Source organism: Mytilus californianus, unplaced genomic scaffold (assembly GCF_021869535.1).
Source record: "Mytilus californianus isolate M0D057914Y unplaced genomic scaffold, xbMytCali1.0.p SCAF_10, whole genome shotgun sequence".
Taxonomy (NCBI): Eukaryota; Metazoa; Mollusca; class Bivalvia; order Mytilida; family Mytilidae; genus Mytilus; species Mytilus californianus.
In genome coordinates this window covers 43,955,048-43,969,211 of record NW_026262582.1, presented here as the reverse complement: position 1 = coordinate 43,969,211, position 14,164 = coordinate 43,955,048, and the positions used below count along the sequence as shown (strand labels likewise).

General features: G+C 32.4%; 1 long non-coding RNA gene across 1 annotated transcript; it reads left to right on the top strand.

Moving 5' to 3' along the window:
- Nucleotides 1–3,278: 3,278 nt before the first annotated feature.
- Nucleotides 3,279–13,484, top strand: LOC127718199 (uncharacterized). Its single transcript, XR_007989629.1, has 3 exons — nt 3,279–3,586; nt 10,857–10,943; nt 12,114–13,484. It is a non-coding gene; the product is annotated as an uncharacterized LOC127718199 (long non-coding RNA).
- Nucleotides 13,485–14,164: the final 680 nt, after the last annotated feature.

Here is a 14,164-nt window from a genome sequence, read left to right as displayed (position 1 = left end):
CATATTAATATTCAAAAATAAATTTTGTTTACAAGTCTGTTTCCTTTTAAAAATGTTTCAGAAAAATACTGAAACGTTTTTAAAATTAAGTTTATTCAAAGAAAAAAATATCCCAAAACTGAATCGTGACTTTTTACTTGTTACTTTTTGTTGTACGTTCTAAGTGTCAATCCTAGCAAACACAAATTTGGAAATAAAATCGATTACAATGTAATTTTATAGAAGGAAAAAGGGGGGGGTTAATGAACAAATTATTACTATACACTCACATACTTCTAAAAAGATTTGCATATGTAAGCTGTCTATAGATAATGTTAAATTATTTCAGGAGTTTCAATTAATTTAGGAGAAAAAAAAAGATTATAAACAGTTTAGTTTTCAACGCCTACTACTACAAAAAATAGTGATTCTTTTTGTAGATTTGGTACTTCAGTTTCGACTCAAAATTTCCTATTGTAATTGTTAGATGCCAAATATTTAGAAGATTGTTTTTGTACTTTATGTAATTGTGGTGATATTGGCGACGCGATTCATTATATTATAGCAAGGATTTGTAAAAATCCTTGATTATAGAATGTTCGGCAATAGACGAAAGTAGACAAACCCTATTTAAACGGGGATTTGGTCTCCAAGGACGCCACATTTTACATCGAATAAGATCTATATTTGTTAACGTTTTCAAATGAAATAACTTGAATTGAAAATTTCCCGACTATGTGAAGATTTCTTATATTTCTAAATGGCTTCAATTATTACATACAAAACGAAAAATTTATTTAACTTTTTTTGTAAAAACAATATTCATGTATTTTTATAATTTTTCCAAGGAAACGTTTTTTTTTTGTTTGTTTGCAAAGTTTACTTGTATGTGTTTATAACCATCACCAATCAGTCCTAATTATTAAAGATCAAACGTCGTAATCAAAATGATGATTGGTATTGAATATGATCATCGGTCATGCATGACGTATCCCAAATAACTCCTTTAATGTTGGTTTGATTTTATCAAAACCAATATTATAAGATCAAATATTAAATTATCTTTCGAATGTATACCCTCAACGCTCACTTAGTGACACTAAAACATATATACATGTCCTGAGTGACTTTTTATGTCCTGTCTGCAGTCAGGAGGTCCTGAGCAGTTTTTAGACGTACCGTTAATTTATAGGCATATATTTGAAGCTGTTCTTTATTATGTACATTATCTTTAGGTATACATGTATCAGACAAAAATGAACTTAGTTCTAGTTATCTTAGTTCCTAGTCACAGGCACTTGTTTTAGAAAAAAAATTTCCTATATACTTTTAATGTTATATTAAGCAGGGACTTTCTATACTAAGTTATTGTAGGGTTTGTACATGTAAAGTGAACTTATGTTTACTCAATGCGTAGTTACATAAGTTTATTTGCTACTTTTTTCTTCTTTATTTTATATAAATGATTTTTTTTTTAATTTTAACATTTTTTTCTTCGAAAGAATTGTAGTGTTGGAATAGGGAATGGACACAGATACTTAACTACATTTAACGAAAAAAAATTTGTGTAATGTCATCAATCTGTATTACACATAGACAGGATGTTCTCTAGAAAACTATGATATTTCTAATACGTTATACACACCCCAGGGTACACGCACTGTCGTAATGGAAAATTACTGCATGCTTTAATTACCTGTAATCAGCCATGCAACAAATCAGTTGACTGACCATGTCATTACAGTTTAAAAAGTTTTTCCTCAGATCAAAACGGAATATTCATTTTAACTTTAAAACTTAAAACTTTAAAAAGTATACTTTGATATAATTATGACGTAATAGAATTTAACAGTTTAATAATCGGATTTTTCCAAAGATTAAGATACAATTATATTTATTATTCTGGGACTGACAGATATATCACAGGCACTTGTCTCAGAATTTTTGTCCTATATACTTTTATGAAAGTATATAGGATTTTTTTTTCTGAGACAAGTGCCTGTGAGATATATACATGCATAAGTCCCAGACATATATAATTGTAAATCAAAATGATTTACATAATTACTGGGAAATAATATAATGTTTCAGTTATGTTGATGTCACAAATACACATGAATTATTTGATGATGCATGCTGGAATTTCTTATCTAACTGCATGACGGTGACCACAGACATATATATATATATATCCATTTACTGATTCTATAATTTCTTGAGAAAAAAATTCAAGAGGGAAGTCCGAGGGAAGTGAAACAAACATTTTAAGCTTTATTAAAAATTGTTGGGAAAACAATAAAATACGACACTGAGTTTTGAAAGAAAAGTTTATGATTGGTCTTAATTTTTTTTTTTTAATAAAGATAGAAACAATTTTTTGTCCCAAGAAAAAAAAACAATGCCCCCTTTTTAGCCAAACCGACACACGCCGATGAATGAAGAATTCCAAGTAGGGTCACAGGGTCACATTTTAAAACTTTTTCAGTCGCCCAGTCTCAAAAAGCAATTATGACTGGCATTGTTTTTAGTCGAATTATGTTTTTGCAGGTCAGGTTGCAAAGTGGCAGGTCGGATTTGACAATGTTGACAACGGTCCTAAAAAATATCCGAAAAAACGTTGAATCAAACGATATGAACCTACGCAGTTTTATATTATAAGACTGACACACACCAGTGTGCTAACTGTGCTGGGTGAGGTGCTGTAACTTGATATACATGTATCATTAAGTTACAGTACTGTTAGGATTTGCCTGCCTTTTTACAGGTACTTTCTATACTAACTGTTAGTATAGACTGCCCCTGGCTTGAAAGTATGGTTCTCTGCTCATCAACGGGTGCGTGATTAGCAAATCAAATATCTTGTAGCAGTAAAATACCTCCGGGGGGGGGGGGGGGAGGGGCACTTCAATACTTAATTGATAGGGGGTGTCGCTGGGGTTCTGTTACCCCACCCTATTCATATAATTCAGATCTTAAAAATGTATACCTTTTCATATATTGCGTGGGTAAAATTGTAACCTTTTCCCATATTGGTTGGTTTTCGTGGGGTGTGTTGGAAAAGTGGAATATTTAAGGCTAAGATTCTGTATGTAGCGTTTACTTACGGCGAGACTTTCGGCTGTAAAAAATGACAGGGCTTTTCATATATAAGTAATTGGAACTTTATCGACCTTATCATATATTTCTAATAGTTTTCCCCTCCTATTCCCATATTTTCAAGCTGGACAAAGTGACCTATTCCAGCGGCACGTCCTATCACCTTGTATATAGGAAGTGCCCCCCCCCCCCCTCCCGAGTAAAATACACAAATGTATAATACCTTAATTCCAATATCAGGAGCACAGTCTGTCTTTACCGTAAATAGCTTCGAGATTAATATGTAAGTTTACTTTGCTAATCGATGTTCCTGTAATTCAGATTTAAATTTATTTGTGAGACCCCCGTCACTATTTATATTCACTCAAAGAAAGGGGTTCTCCGTTACTGGGAAAATCCAAGGACGTATTGTGTTAGTTGTCCTTGGAAAATCTTATCTGATTTAGGATCAATTTATCGGTTACACTCCCCTATCACCAGTGATTCTTTGTGAACTGACATTCTGAAAAAGGTATACTGTTGACAGAGACATATAATACAATTGTATTATATGTCTCTGATATAATACAAGAGATTCGCAACTCTAGTAGAGTCTATATAACAGCCAATGAAATGACGTGGCCACCGGAAAGCCGATTAATCCGATGGATTTATGGGTAATAACCCGTATTGTTGTATAAAAGGTTTACGCCTCACGATTTTTCTAATGGATAATGCCGATACCTTTCACAGCTAAAGCATGCAAGTATATTTAAAAGTTACAAAAAACTAATTCTAATAATTTGTTATTGATAAAATGTGTTCTAATGATGAGATTAATCAAATACAAACAAAGTTAAAACTCGGCCCATTTTACTTCACCTATTGCCGTAGAAACCATTTGATCTCCCAATTTTTTTTCTTAAAACTTGAAAATATGCTAATAAATATATAATTTTATGGGCCAATAGTACTCCCAAATGTTGTTTCGTGACTGAAAATAAGACTATTTTCGTAAAATTTGAACCAACAATGTGGCGATTTTTTCTGATTGATACCCGAAATTTTTTATTTAACTGGCTAAATATTGAAATTGTTCATGGACAAATTTCCTTAAATCAGTCCTTCTTTTTTGTGCACTAAGAAATTTATAGCCTGCATTTTGTTAGACATTTTATTCATTTTTCATTCTGTTTATAGCAAAGTTGTTTATTTTCTCCTATTCTGAAGTCATTGTTTTTTTCTTCTTTTTAGGGTGCCAAAGATGAACGAATGCAGTAAATTTACAAAAGGAGTAAAATTTTCCTAGTAAAGGAAACCTTCTGCTGGTCGTAATATTATGAATGAGCTTCATATGCATCTGCTGTCGTTTCAGACTACGCTTCTCGTTCAAAACATGAACCTAATTCATTTTAAAATTAAAATCGTATTGAGGACATTTCAATGGTGACTGCAAAAGATATATATATGTTTGTGGTATATCATCTTTTCCACAAGTTTATTGTTTTCTGTTTGGTATTTAATTAATATTAAGATCCATTTTGTTAGATCTGGTGATCAATTTATTTGGCAATCGCCAATGGCAGTCAGCAGGGTTTAAGAACATCAGTTGTTCGACCTGTTAGTCAAATGCGTTTTGTTAAAATAGACTTTTTCACTTTTTTTGGTCTTTTGGAAATTGTTGTTTGTGCTGTATTTAGACCCCTCTACCAAGAAATTTGTTTTACATGCACACGTATAAAAATTGCGGTTTTTATCCAACGCAATCATAGGTTTGAACGTTGTTTTCAATTTAGACTTTTATATATATATATATATATATATATATATATATATATATATATATATATATATATATTTGATAATAAAAGATTTTATTTACACCAAGGATTTGTATATGTATACACATAAACAATCTTACTTTTAAATTGCCATCTCTTTACCCCAGAATAAAAAGACAAAAACCGCTACAAATGATTAAAAGACAAAAACCACTACAAATGATTGTCTCGTGGAAACAAGGTTATAAAATACTTTTTAAATATTGTCTTCCGTGCTGCTTTGATGTATGACCTGTGTTTTTTTATGGATTTTTTGTTGCTTCGAGGACACACATATCCATCTATGTATGCAGTATTGTCAATTGTTTTTGTTGGTGGGTCTCTCGCTTATGTTTTCGTCCTTTTCACTATCAACAAAGAGTTCGTTATCAGTTTATTCAACTAGGAGTATATCTAAGTCGTAACTATTAAGATTGTCATCCCACGAAATTAAGATTGTCATCCCACGAAATAAAATCGGAATTTTCCATATTGCTTGCACATGAATGAAGCTTTATTCAAATGAGAAATTAATTGTAATTTTCTTAAATATTAATTCTCAATACACACTTCGAACATGAAGAAACCATAAATTTACCGACAATCATTTAAAAAAACAACTCAATGCAAGCTTATATGATAAAAATGTCAAACAACACTTAGAAATCAAACATTTACCGACAATCCTACAGAAAAAAAACTCAATGAAAGCCACATAAATGAGGAATATAAAAATAAATAAAATTTTAATAATTTATAAATATCAAGAATAAAAAACAAAGCCTATCATGATTAACAATTAATTAACAAATAAATTAAGTTTTTTTCCATATTAATTAATTATACATTTTGTGAATTGTATTTTTGGAAAGAGTGTGGACACCTGTGGTGTGACAACTTCTTGTTTACAAGGTGTCAATTAAAACTCATTATTTATAACATGTTCGTGATTTACCTGGTCATCGAATAATTCAAACCTAATATACATGTCACACTGTGAAATTATGTCTCCGAGACAGGTGTATATTCAATAGAAACCCATTATGTAACTATCAAATAAAATGAACTCTGACACAATTTATCAAGTGTTAATTATTTAATATCAGGTTTTTTTTATACAATATCAAATTATGTCTCTTTTTCAATAATACAAATCTAAAATCAAAATTACATTAAAATAAATAATTATATATGTACTCAAATTATATTTAATTAATTATGATAAATTTAACACTGAAACAGTTTATGTTATGCTTAAACATTCGTCCTTACTTCGAGTACTTTTAATACTTTTATTAATGACTTTATTACCTAAGGAGATCTCGCGAGGTTTAACTAGTGGCCGCGTGTTATTACGGGATTTCGCCGAGTTGCGAATCTCTTGTATTATATGTCTCTGATTATATGTCTCTGCTGTTGACTATCAATTTGCATGATTAGTTAAAGATGTCGACTCGGACTACTGCAAAAGACAATAATTCAGTTCACTGATTTAGATTGAATAGTGGTTCGGTAACGTAATCCCCTCTTCCCCAAACAAGTAAGAATTAGGTTACATCTTTTGGTAGTCCAAATAATTATGACGTCTAGCAAGGCTATTTTTTTTATGGCCCCGCCGTAGCGGTGGGGGCATTAAGTTTTACCCTTGTACGTCCGTACGTCCCAAAATTGGTTTCCGTTCTCGAACTTGAGTTTGCCTCAACCAAATGTTAAAGTAAAAACTTATACACAATGCTTATTACCACAAAACACATCAAGTTTGAATTTTGGTGGCGTCACTTTAACCGTTCTAGAGTTATGCCCCTTTATAAATGGAAAAATTGCAAAATTTTTAGTTTCCGTTCTCTAACTTAAGTTTGCCTCAACCAAATGTTATAAAACTTATACACAATGCTTATTACCACAAAACACAGATCAAGTTTGAATTTTGGTGGCGTCACTTTAACCGTTCTAGAGTTATGCCCCTTTATAAATGGAAAAATTACAAAATTTTTAATTTCTTCTAAATATCAAGTAATTTTTAAAATTCAGGAATTATCTTCCTTTGTCCATTATTATAGTTGAATCAACTACAATCAATGCTTTATACAATGCAATGTTTAATTTTGACTTCCACTGATAAAACACAGATCAAGATGAATTTGGGTAGTGTCACTTTAACCATTATTGAGTTATGCCCCTTTATAAATTGAAAGATTGCAAATTTTTAGTTTCCATTCTGTAACTTAAGTTTGCCCCAACCAAACATTATGAAACCTATACCCAATATTCATTACCACAAAACTAAGATCAAGTACAAATTTTTTGTTTCCGTTTTCTAACTTTAGTTTGCCTCAACCAAATGTTATGAAACTTATACACAATGCTTATTACTACATAATACAGATTAAGTAAGAAATTTGGTGGCGACACTTTTACCATTCTTGAGTAATGTCCCTTTATAAACATAAAAAATGCTGAATTTTTCGTTTCCGTTCTCTAACTTTAGTTTGTCTCAACCAAATGTTATAAAACTTATACACAACCGTTCTAGAGTTATGCGTGTTTACAAATAGAAAAATTGCTGAATTTTTAGTTTCTGTTCTCTACTTAAGTTAGCCTCAACCAAATGTTATGAGACTTACACACAATGCTTAGTTATTACCACAAAACTCAGATCAAGTTCAAATTTGGGTAGCGTCACTTTTACCGTTCTTCAGTTATGTCCCTTTATAATTTTTCTATCTATCTATCTTCATATTTCCGCACTCAGTCACAACTTTGACTATTACGTGCCCAGAAAAAAGTTAAAATAGCCTTGCAAGACGTCATAATTATTTGGACTAATCTTTTGGCAAATATGGTTGTACCACAGGGGTTTGTTACAATTTGCCAGGTTTTCTATCCTTACGAACCCTGAAAAACTAATCATGGCCAGGTGATAAAAAAAATCTGTCTCCCCTTTTTATCCCTCCAGAAAATCAAAAGGTTGTCTCCTTACACCTACATGACAAAAACATATACAAATATGGTATCATTGCCAATGTGACGGCTCTTCAACAGAAACTAAAAACGTAGAAGTTAACAACTATATAGGTCACGGTACAGATTTCAACAATGGGCTAAAAAGCCAAACTGCGTAATAAGCTACAAAAGGCTAAAATAGATAGACAATATCTGACAAGGGTAGAAATGTTCAGAATGTTGAAAAAAAAATTTACTGTCCATTTGCATCAAAACTGGCAGCTGACTCATAGGAGTTGTTGCCTTAAATACAGATTTTAACCATTTTTTTTCCTTCATATTTCTTGAATTTGCCTTTTTATCTCGAAAACTGTAATAATTAAAGAGAAACTTAAATCTTATTAAAAAGTTATTGCTTTTCAATGATGATTTTGATCCAGTTTTTGCAAAAACTTGGAAACTTTAAATCTTGGGTAAACTCCTTATATTATACTGCCTGGTCTCGTGGTAGCGTGTTCACCTCACGTGCAGAAGGTTGTTTATTTTTAACCCAACCGGGTAAAACCAAAGACTTTAAAGTTGGTATTTGCTGCTTCTCGCCTAAGCAGGCAGTATTATTAAGGAGTAAGAGCAAATACTGGTTTGTTCAGAGTCAGAATAATGTGTCAAGGTAAGGTGACATGTCTCTCTGAGAACTAGTGTAAGAGATAAATTGTCTGGTCAGACAAATATAACTAGTATAAAAAGTCCATGGATACAGAATTTACTAGTATATTTAGTCCGATGTCAGTAATTTATGTCCCCAGACTAATTTTCCTAGTCCATGACATCACTATTCCTAGGTAAAAATGTCCAGTTTTTCTAATACTGTATGCAACATGTCAAGTATATTTGGTGTATGAAAATTTTTAAGGATGAACATGTTAGTCTGGCATGTTTTATTCGACCTTGACCTCATTTTTATGGTTCATTGCTCAATGTTATTTTTTTGTTTTTTGGTCAGTTTTTCTATTTTCTTATTTTCAAATTAGCAAAAGGTCAACTATATTTGGTGTATGGAATGATTGTAAGGTGCATATGTCTGACTCAGAAGTTTCATCTTACCTTGACTTCATTTTCATAGTAAATTGGACAATGTTTAGTTTTCGTGGTTTTTTTCGGATACTGTAAGCAATAACATGAATAAGGCCCCTTTATTTGGTGAATGGAATGATTATGAGATGCACATGTCTGTCTGGCATGTTTTATATGACCTTGACCTCATTTTCATGGTTCATTGGTCAATGAAAAGTTTGCATTGTTTTGTCAGTTTATCATATGCTTTAAGCAACAGGTAAATTATATTTGGCGGATGTAACGATTGTAAGGTGTGCATGTCTGTCTGGCAGATTCATATAACCATGATCGCATTTTATGGTTCTTTGGTCAATGCTAAGTTTTCTTGGTTTTTTATACGACCGCAAAAAATTGGTATGACGTTGGCGTTGTCGTCGTCATAAGACACATTGGTTTTCGCACTCTAACTTTAGTTTAAGTGAATGGATCTCTATGAAATTTTACCATAAGGATTGTTTTTGAGGTTATGGTACCAACAGTGAAGGAATTAGGGGCCAAAAAGGGGCCAAAAATAAGCATTTTTGTAACTTCCAGACATAACTTGTGTGTTAGTGTATGGATCTCTCTGACATTGTACCACAAGGTTCCATATCACAAAGGGAATGCTGGGATTGATTTTGGGGGTAATTGCCTCAAAATATTAGGAATTAGGGGCAAAAATAGGGGCAAAAAACAAGCATTTTTCTAGTTTCATGACAATAACTTGTGTGTAAGTGTATGGATCTTTCTGAAATTGTACTACAAGGTTCCATATCACAAAGGGAAAGCTGGAATTGAGTTTGGTGGTAATTGCCGAAAACGTTTAGGAATAAGGGGCCAAAAAGGGGCCAAAAATAAGAATTTTTCTAGTTTTCAGACAATAACTTGTGTTCAAGTGTAAGGATCTCTCTGAAATTGTACTGCAAGGTACCATACCACATAGGGAAGGCTGGGATTGATTTTGGGGGCAATTGCTTTAAAATTTTAGGAATAAGGGGCCAAAAAATGGGCAAAAAACAAGCAATTTTCTAGTTTCATGACAATAACTTGTGTGTAAGTGTATGGATCTTTCTGAAATTGTACTACAAGGTTCCATATCACAAAGGGAAAGCTGGAATTGAGTTTGGGCGTAATTGCCCAAAATGTTTAGGAAAAAGGGGCCAAAAATAAGCATTTTTCTAGTTTCCAGACAATAAGTTGTGTTCAAGTGTATGGATCTCTCTGAAATTGTTCTGCAAGGTACCATACCACAAAGGGAAGGCTGGGATTGATTTTTGGGGTAATTGCCTCAAAATTTTAGGAATAAGGGGCCAAAAAAGGGGCAAAAAACAAGCATTTTTCTAGTTTCAGGACAATAACTTGTGTGTAAGTGTATGGATCTTTATGAAATTGTACTACAAGGTTCCATATCACAAAGGGAAAGCTGGGTTTGATTTTGGGGGTAATTGCCCTAAACGTTTAGGAATTTGGGGCCAAAAAAACAAGCATTTTTCTAGTTTCCAGACAATAACTTGTGTATAAGTGTATGGATCTCTCTGAAATTGTACTGCAAGGTACCATACCACAAAGGGAAGGCTGGGATTGAGTTTGGGATGATGAATCATAAGGGGGTTCAAAAAATTGAGGGGGGGTCGTATCAAGCTGCGCCCAGCATTTTATTCATTTTATCAGATATTATAAGCATATGTCTACTTGTTGGTGTATGGAATGACTGCAAGGTGTCATATAAAAATAAGAAGATGTCTGTCTGCCAAGTTTAATATTACTGTGACCTCATTTTCATAGAATATTGGGAGTTCCTGTCAATATAATACTTCCATGATAATATCAAGCAAAAATGATGAGCAAGACAAGATACAAATGATCCAAAATTGTCAGTTGCCTACTCATTATGTAATAGTAGTTATTGTCATTAAATGATAATGTTTACCCTTTTATGTGTAGGGCAAGAACATTAAAGATAAAGGGAAACTATAAACAAAAGAAATTATCAACAAGAATAGATTTACAGACGTCAACAAAGCCTAAATGGTAAGTCCACTTCTATAAAAGTTATTGCCCTTGAATAATGATTATTATGAAAATAAGATGTGGTATGATAAATGAGAAAACTATCCACCAGAGTTCAATTAAGTGGATGTAAGCAATGCAATTACTTATTAGAGGCCAATGATGACCTGTTAATAATGACAGGCAAAATATGGCAGGGTTGATATAAAAATAAGAAGCGTTACGATTGCCATTGAGACTTTTCTCCAATAGAGATCAAATGACATTAAATTTAACAAAATTAGTTCACTGTACAGCCTTCGACAATGAGCAAACCCTATACTGCATAGTAATCCATAAAAGGCCATGAAAAAACAAATGTAGAACAATTCAATAAGGGCATGGCGTCATTTAAAAAGGGCATGGTGTCTATCCATGCTAAACATGCTTGGGGGAAACACCACAAAGGTGAAAGCTAAGTGCCTGATTTTTGCACAAAACAATAAACAAAAAACAAATATGATATATAGCAACAATGGACAACCACTGAATAATAGACCCCTGACTTGGGACAGACACTTACAAAATGTGGCATAGTTTAACATGTCGCTGGCGCCAAATCCTGCTCTAATTAAGGACATTGGTGTAAGTGTCAGTTCAATATAAAAACTATAAAATCAGTTGAAAAGGGTTATTTTCTGCTCTTGGGTCAGGTTATTTTGATACATTCCCGTTTTCATTCTCAATTTTATTAACTCATTAGAATGCAACAAAGCAGAAAAACAGCTACCAAAAACACAGACCGGATGTGGCTGGAAATTTATTCTTTCCCTTTAACAAAAAAGACTCAACATACAGATCTATTAGTACTCACAGTTACTGACAGCTAATTCAAAGCAAATATCAACTAATAAAATAAACATTTAGTGAGCACCCAACCCACCCCTAACCTGGGACAGTGGTTTTAATAACAGCACAACATTTGAACAAACTGTAAACATTTGTTGCAATTGGCTTAACTCAAAAGACTGTAACAAGGCACAAAAAACAACTAATATGAAAACCATAGACACAAAGCACTGAAATAAGAGTTCTTACAATTTTAAATATTCAAATGAAATTTTTATCAAAATGTACATAAACATGATAAAATAGCCATTTTATTGCTGTATTTCTCTTCATTTATAATTTTTGAGTTTTGTGTATTTGTAGGTCAGACATCTTGGTTTTCATGATCATCATTCAACAGGTCAATACTGAACAGCAAACTTAAAGTTGATATTTTTCTACATAGTGTGACTTTTTTATTAATTTGAAATGGAATGTGTTTTTTTTCCTACATAAGAAAGAGGAAATTTCAACATAATGACTATAAACAAAAAGGAGTCATATCATCATGATCATAGATGCTCAAGAACTTAATCATGTAAATGCAACAATGTAATTATCAATTGAAAGAAGGGAGGAATGAAAAAATATATTAGTATTTTGTTGTCCAAATGAACTTGCTTTGTCCACTCATTTAAATCGCTCCATCCAATAAAGATGTACGGAGGAAGATTTTTGAAGAACAGATTGCAAAAATGTTTTGTTTAAGAATTGTAGGAATATTCTAGTGGATGAAATAATTTATTTACTTGACTCTTATATAGTGGACTGAATAATTGTTCATAGCAAGCTGAAACAAGAAAACTAAAACTTAACAGGAAAAGTGTTTATTTTATAAATTTACAAATATAAATGTAATATTATGAACACCACATAGGAATAAGATTCAAATCGTTTGCATATTCATGTATTGCAATGGAACTATAACAAAGAAAACTTTACCTCATGAAAAGAGTAAACTATTAACTGTGCTTTGTCAATTTATTCAGTCAGAATATGAAATATTTTTTTCAGTTCTATTTTTCATAATAAAACAAAGAAGACAAAGATTTCAAATCAATATTTTTTTCTTTTATTAAGACGTCATCATTTTATTTCAGTTAAAGGATTTTATTTTTTGACTTTAAATATTATTATATTTCCAAAATAATAATAATCTTTATTGTCATATAAACAAATTGAAAACATGTTTGTGACAAAATGAAAAAAAAACAAAATACACTCATATATATATTATAAACTTTTTACTACCAAACAGAATTCATTGTAACATACACATTACTGTATATTTATAATTTGAATTCCATAGGATTTTATTTTGTCCCATGGGATATTAAAAATCCCATGGGATAATTATAGTCCCATGGGATTTTTTTTTGTCCCATGGGACAACAAATATCCCATGGGACTACAGTTATCCCATGGGACCCAAAAAAATCCTATGGGATTTAACCAAAATCCCATGGGATAATGGTCAATCCCATGGGATTTGCCCTATCCCATGGGATATTGAAAATCCCATGTTTTTGTAAATCAAATTACAAAATATATATAATAATAACAGCAGAAAAGCAATGAAATTATTGAATCCCATGTAATTCCGCACATTTTGGTTATTTACACGACACTGTAGGTCTAAGGAGAGGCGGCGGCGGATTTGCAAATGAGTGTTTTGCAAATTAAAAGTGTCCAGTGTTTATTGTTGTTGTTTTTTGGATGGACTGACTGTATTAGGGGATGGGTAGGTATTTTTGTTGTTTTTGGGATGGATTGACCGTATTAGGGGATGGGTAGGTATTGTTGTTGTTTTTGGGATGGATTGACCGTATTAGGGGATGGGTAGGTATTGTTGTTATTTTCGGGATGGGTTGACCGTATTAGGGGATGGGTAGGCATTGTTGTTATTTTCGGGATGGATTGACCGTATTATGGGATGGGTAGGTATTGTTGTTATTTTCGGGATGGGTTGGCGGTATTAGGGGATGGGTAGGCATTGTTGTTATTTTCGGGATGGATTGACCGTATTAGGGGATGGGTAGGTATTGTTGTTATTTTCGGGATGGGTTGACCGTATTAGGGGATGGGTAGGCATTGTTGTTATTTTCGGGATGGATTGACCGTTTTAGGGGATTGGTAGGTATCGTTGTTGTTTTCGGGATGGATTGACCGTATTAGGGGATGGGTAGGTATTATTGTTGTTTTTGCTTTCATGGGATTTTCTATTTCAAAGAATTGATCAGGTGTTATATATGAAAATAAGCAGATTTTAATTTATCATCCATCATGTGACTCACATTTTGAGTTCTATTGTCTCATTGAGGTTCTGTACGGGCGAATATTCATTCCTACATTCTTAAATTTTAGGCCAATTTTCT